This window comes from Eublepharis macularius, chromosome 12, assembly GCF_028583425.1.
Source record: "Eublepharis macularius isolate TG4126 chromosome 12, MPM_Emac_v1.0, whole genome shotgun sequence".
Taxonomy (NCBI): Eukaryota; Metazoa; Chordata; class Lepidosauria; order Squamata; family Eublepharidae; genus Eublepharis; species Eublepharis macularius.
The window spans coordinates 42,864,016-42,870,172 of NC_072801.1; positions in this window are offsets into that span (position 1 = coordinate 42,864,016).

Below are 6,157 nucleotides of genomic sequence, written 5' to 3' on the forward strand. Positions count from 1 at the left end.
ATTCCAGGGGAACTCCAGGCCTCCCTACTTGTAGGTTGGTTACCCTACAAAAGCCTCCAAGGGGCTTACAGAAGGTGGGGAAGATAGCTGTCCTCCCCACCAGTCTCTGCAGCACAGGGAAAACAGCAGAAGATCTACCAGCTGGTTCCAGGGCTCAGCTTTGTCACCTGTTCAAACATACATGAGATTTCCAGGCAGTGCAGGGGATAAGCCCTCTGACTAGCAGACTAATGGTGCAATCCTAAACAGAGTTACTCCACTCCAAGCCCATTGAAATCAATGGGCATAGGCTGGTATAACTCTGCTTAGGATTGCACTGTAAATTGTGCAAAACCATATCGATTGGCATTATTTATGTCCAGTACAAAATTCAACTTTTCTGGGTACAGATTGGATTTCTGTTTCCACATAATTTTTATTTCTTTTTGATAGCAAAGAGGACACACATATCTGGTGGGAGGGGCTCAGGCTACTAACATACGTACTTTGCAAGCATTTCTGGCAAATTCATATAAACCAGGAAGTTGAAAGCATTTCCTGCACCGTTAAGGAACCACAACCAAGCTCATGCAGATTTGCAGAGAGGAAGGCAAAGAATGTTGGAATGGAATGTAGAAGACCTGGTGCTGAATCCCTTCTCAAACCCAAACTAGATGTAGTGGCCATGGGTCCAACGTGTGGCCACAGACACCATTTGAGAAAAGAATTTAGTCATTTAAAATTCTCCATAGGGGCCTGCATCGTGGTGGCACCATATGATCTTACCCTCCTCCCATCTTTTCAAATGCCAAAACAGTCATGGGGGTTATTTTGGCTAGGGTTGCCAGATCCCCTTAGAAAACTGTCTGGAGGTCAAAGGCAGGGGGCACAGGAAGTGTGGGTGCTTATGCATGTGTGCACTTCCACATGGGGCGTGATGACGTCTCCTGTTACACTGGAAGTGATATCATTCCACAATTCTTTCAGAATCTGCCCTTGCATGATGCACTCCCGCATGGGAGTGTATGTGCACGACCATTTGCCAGAGGTGCCTGCTGATGGTGGATGATCTCTTGCGGCCTCCTGGTGATTGCCAGCGATCAGCAGGCAGAGATGCAAATTGCTGGGAGTTTGCCTGCTACCAGAGGATATCTGGCAAGCCTAGTTTTGGTACCTGAAAAGACGTTGGGGAAAACCAAAATTGCATAGTGGGGCCACGCAGTGGCAATTTTTAAATGATTAAATTCTCCTCTAAAATGGTGTCAGTGGCCATGGTTGGACCCATGGCTGCCATGATATCTTGTTTGGCCGTCTGATATGGATGGAAACTCACTGGATAACCTGGGGCCAGTCACATTCTCTCAGCCCAAGCTGTCTCAAAGGGCTGCTGTTGAGAAAATGAAATGGAAGAGGGGATAACAATGTTGTAAGATTTTTGGGGTTTCTATTGGGGAGAAAAGCTGGATATCAGTATGTAAATACATTTTTTTAAAAACTCCCAGGCAGGGCTGAACTCTATGATATTTGGAAAATGAAGCAGCAACTGCAGATAGCCTTTGGACCTCCCTGCTTGCAAAGGTTGGTCCTGACTGGAAGTTCCTATCAGTGGGTAAAAAGCCTCCCTCGGTCTCCACTTTGCCACGAAAGAGTTAAGGCTCTCAGCTGCCTGCTAGGACTATTGTCCTTTTAAATCTATTCTTTCCTTCTAAAGAATTAATCAAACCAGATTCTGGCCCAACCACTTGTCAGACCGGTTCCTCCGTCTCTTTCTCTCACTCTTTTCTTGTCCACCTTTCAACCTACCTACCAGATACCTAGTCTTTTGGTGGGCGGGGAGCATGCTTTCGCTCCCTCCCTGTACACATCTATTTGAAGAGGGGACTGTTTAATTGTGTTTCCAGCCAAAGTCATACTGTACTGTCTTGTCCCAACAGATCTCCCCCAAAAGGCCAGCACATTGCAAGCACTTCAAAGAAAAGATTTTTTCCCCAACAGGTGTTTTTCTTGCCTAGAGCCCACCACTTCCATCTCTATGAGGGAATCCTTACTTTGCATCCATTGTATGTAGGTGGTCTGAAAAAATAAACCAACAAACAGCTGAGCTGAGGGATCATAGAATGCAGGAAGCTGCAGAGCAAAATGGAATTTTGGAAAATCCAAATTCTCATCAGGAAGCAATTCAGAGACCATTCAATAGTTGTGTTCAGCAGCACTAATGGGTAGAGTCCTGGGTTTTGTCAAGACTGAATCAGGGTTGCCAACTGCAGAATGCTGCAGCTCAGTTATTACAAGGAGCTAAGAGGACTGTGAATATCCCTCCCATTCTGTAATCACTTCATTGGCTACCTACCACTTAAACATGCTCAATTCAAGGTATTGGCTATCACATACAAAGCTCTTCAATGGACTTGCTCTGGCATATCTATGCCTCACACCACAGCAGCTGCACACATCTGAACAGGGCCTTCTGTAGGTGCCATCATACACATGGGCAATATCAACAGTTGCCCATACACATGTATTCTTTGTGGTGGCACCCACCTTATGGAACAACCTACCTGAAGAGGTCAGGAAAGTTCCCACTCTCCTGGCTGTCCACAAATGATGCAACTATTCAAGAGAGCTTTTTACTGAGATAGGAGGGCTGTATTGTAAGGGTCTCAAAGAGATGCCTCAGTAAAGAGAGAGACAAGGGACCATAGACTTTACTACTACATGCTTCTGTGTACTATCTGTTGCTTTAAGTATGATCATACTGGGTATTTCTATGTTGTTTAATATGTCAGTCTTCGATTTGATTATGCTCTCTGTTTCAGCTGTCCTTTAATTCTGTATTGGATTTCTGCTGGTTTTAAATCTTTGCAAATTTGCATGTATATACCCTATTACATTGTTTACTGAAATGTCATTGAAATTGACTGTACCAACACACTGTGTAATCTGCCTTGCATCTCAGAAAGGTGGACTATAAATAACATAAATAAATAAATAAATAATGTAAATATGTATGTACGTATGGGTTTAAGTGAACCTTAACCATGCCTACCTTCCCCTGGGTCGAGCAGAAATATAAAATATTAAAGAATTTGGCAAGCTTTAATATGGCCCCTGCAACGTCCAGTTTTGAAAAGATTTTCTGCCTTCTTGTGAACCAAGACAAATCTTTGATACCATTAAAATTCACGGGAGCTACCCAGAAGCCAAGCCATAGATATATTCCAACAATTGCTGAATCTTGCCAAGGTGATCACCTGATATAGAAACAGTGATGAGATTGTCAGATAATTAGGACAGCTAAAATACATGTTGTACATACTTTATAACTCCAATATAGGCATTCACTGTGTGTAATGAAAGCTTTTGTACTGTACTGTACCTGTGATTCAGTCAGTCCTTTGTATAATATATATTTTGTTTGACCTTTGGCTTGAGCAAATAAATTAACTGACACTCAGACTTAAAAGTTGCCTCTGTAAGATTAGATGCAGAGAAGTTAGCCGTGTTAGTCTGTGGTAGCAAAATCAAAAAGAGTCCAGTAGCACCTTTAAGACTAACCAATTTTATTTTAGCATAAGCTTTCGAGAATCAAGTTCTCTTCGTCAGATGCCTGATACAGAGACTGGTCAAACACAGAAGAGCAAGAGAGGGAAGAGGCAATTAGGGGGGGAGGGGGAGGGAGCAATCAAAACATTCCTTTGCTAGTATATGTAAACATCTCCTTTTGGTGTGTGTATCAGTTGTCTTCAAAGGAGTTTGCCCAGTTAGTTTGTAGAAGCCAAACAGCTAGACCATCCAATTCCAATGCAGTATGGGCCTTCGGTAACCACAGCTCTCCCTGCCAGGTGCATCTGACAAAGAGATCTGTGGTTCCCGAAAGCCCACGCCACTGGGGGAGCTCAGTGGTACCTGGCGTGGGCTTTCGGGAACCACAGATCTCTTTGTCAGATGCATCTGGCAGGGAGAGCTGTGGTTACCGAAGGCCCATACTGCATTGGAATTGGATGGTCTAGCTGTTTGGCTTCTACAAACTAACAGGGCAAACTCCTTTGAAGACAACTGATACACACACCAAAAGGAGATGTTTACATATACTAGCAAAGGAATGTTTTGATTGCTCCCCCCTCCCCCCCTAATTGCCTCTTCCCTCTCTTGCTCTTCTGTGTTTGACCAGTCTCTGTATCAGGCATCTGACGAAGAGAACTTGATTCTCGAAAGCTTATGCTAAAATAAAATTGGTTAGTCTTAAAGGTGCTACTGGACTCTTTTTGATTCTGTAAGATTAGGGCAGTGTAGTTCATCAACAGTCCTTCAGATTTCAATTTTTCCAAGGCGGTATCATTCAAAGGGAAAGTTTAAAAGCAAACTTAATAAACCTCTCAAAATTCTGATCCAGCAATGTTGCCAAATACTGAATTAGTGCAAGAATGTGTGTGTTTGTACATGAATTCAAATGTAAAGTGTATATAATTATGACAACTGCTGGAGGAATCTGCCCTGAGGAAGAAGGGTGAATATGATGTTCTTTCCTGGCCGTGACTCCAAGAATAAATCACAAGTGCATGGCAAAGTGCAAGGACACTGGAATATGAGTGTCAATCAACATGCAATTAAGAGATTCAGAAATCTGATAAAAGCGCATTTTAAATGGCTTGTTTTTCACTTGCTACAAGCACAAGTACAAGCACATGTACACCATCAGCAGGGGAGGGCCCCAAAACACTTGAAGCATGTCTACTCAGAAGTCCTAATTTAGTCAATGGGCTTTACTCCCATGGAAGTGTTCTTAAGATTGCAGCCTTCAAACTGTAGTCCAGTCACACCTTAAATATAAAAACAGTTGTGGGATGTATGTACTCCAATGTGCATACAGCTTTGATGGAATAAACTCTGTCCTTTTTTGAAGTGCTGCTGGTCTTGTGTTATATTTTGCTACCATAAACTAACACACCTATCCCTCTGGGAAAATAAACAGCAGCTGGGTGGTACCTTAAAGCCCCATACAATTTTAATTCAGCATAAACTAGAACCACAGCTTCTTTAGAACCAAAGTTTGTTACAAAGGATCTGATGAAGTACTGACTCACAAAAGCTTATGCGGAAATAAAATTGAGTTAGTGTTTAAGATGCCACCAGACTCCCGCTTGCTTTTGCCACAATAGATTCGCATGACTATCCTTTTGGAACAAAGTGGAATTAGTGTCAAAATCTGGGGACCAGCAGGTAGTTAAGAGGTTAATTTCAAAACAGAAAAGTTCTGAGCCTCAACTTTGTCTAGAAGAGTTGCTTACTCACTAGAAGCCTTGCGCCCTACCCCTCCTCCATTAGGAGGCATCTGCAGTTACTTATAAGGTTAACAACTAGTGGGGCTGGGGTCTTCTTGACCCTTTAAGAGAGGTTTACTATGCAGAAATAAATAGCTGAAGCTTTCATGGCATGGAGAGATACAATATTACCAGATATTGCTGCAGACCAAATTGATATTAAAGGGACAGCTGGAAGGACTGCTAATTTCTTGCTGGTGAGACGGTGCACCATCGCACTGGCAGTCTCATTATTTTACAGCAGAAGCACATTTACAATTTATTCTGGTCTACTTTTATCTTTCGACTACCTGTATTAAAGGAATGGAGCATATCCTGCCCCCTCCTCTCCACCCGCTAGTCGACAAACTTATCGTTCTCCCCTCTTTGATTTTGCTTTTACAACAGCCCCTGGAAGCTGAGTGATTAGCCCAAGGTCACCCAGCTTCATAGGAGAATGAGAACCTGAACCTGGGTCTCCCAAATCCGAATCCAACCACACTATGGGCCAAGCTACACATGACGAATGACACTTGAACAGCAAGTGTATTTCTCCCTGTTCACTTGCCCTCCACTCAATCCACTTGCCGTTTAAGTGTCATTCGTCATGTGTAGCTTGGCCCTCAGTTTGTTGTTTTATAAGTTCTGGGAATAATCTTAAACAGAAGCGAGTCCCATTTTATTCAGGCTTGCTCCCAATAAAGCGTTTTTAGGACTGCAGCGTATCGTTGCCATAAATTACACGTGCAGATTCCCGCTGGAGTCCAACTAAAAAGCTCGCCAGGACAAACTAAGCATGCAGCTTTTGAGCGCCACCCACTGGCCAGTCGTAGCCACCGCATCTCCTCCTCTTAGCCCGACTGCTTTGCCTTTTCACT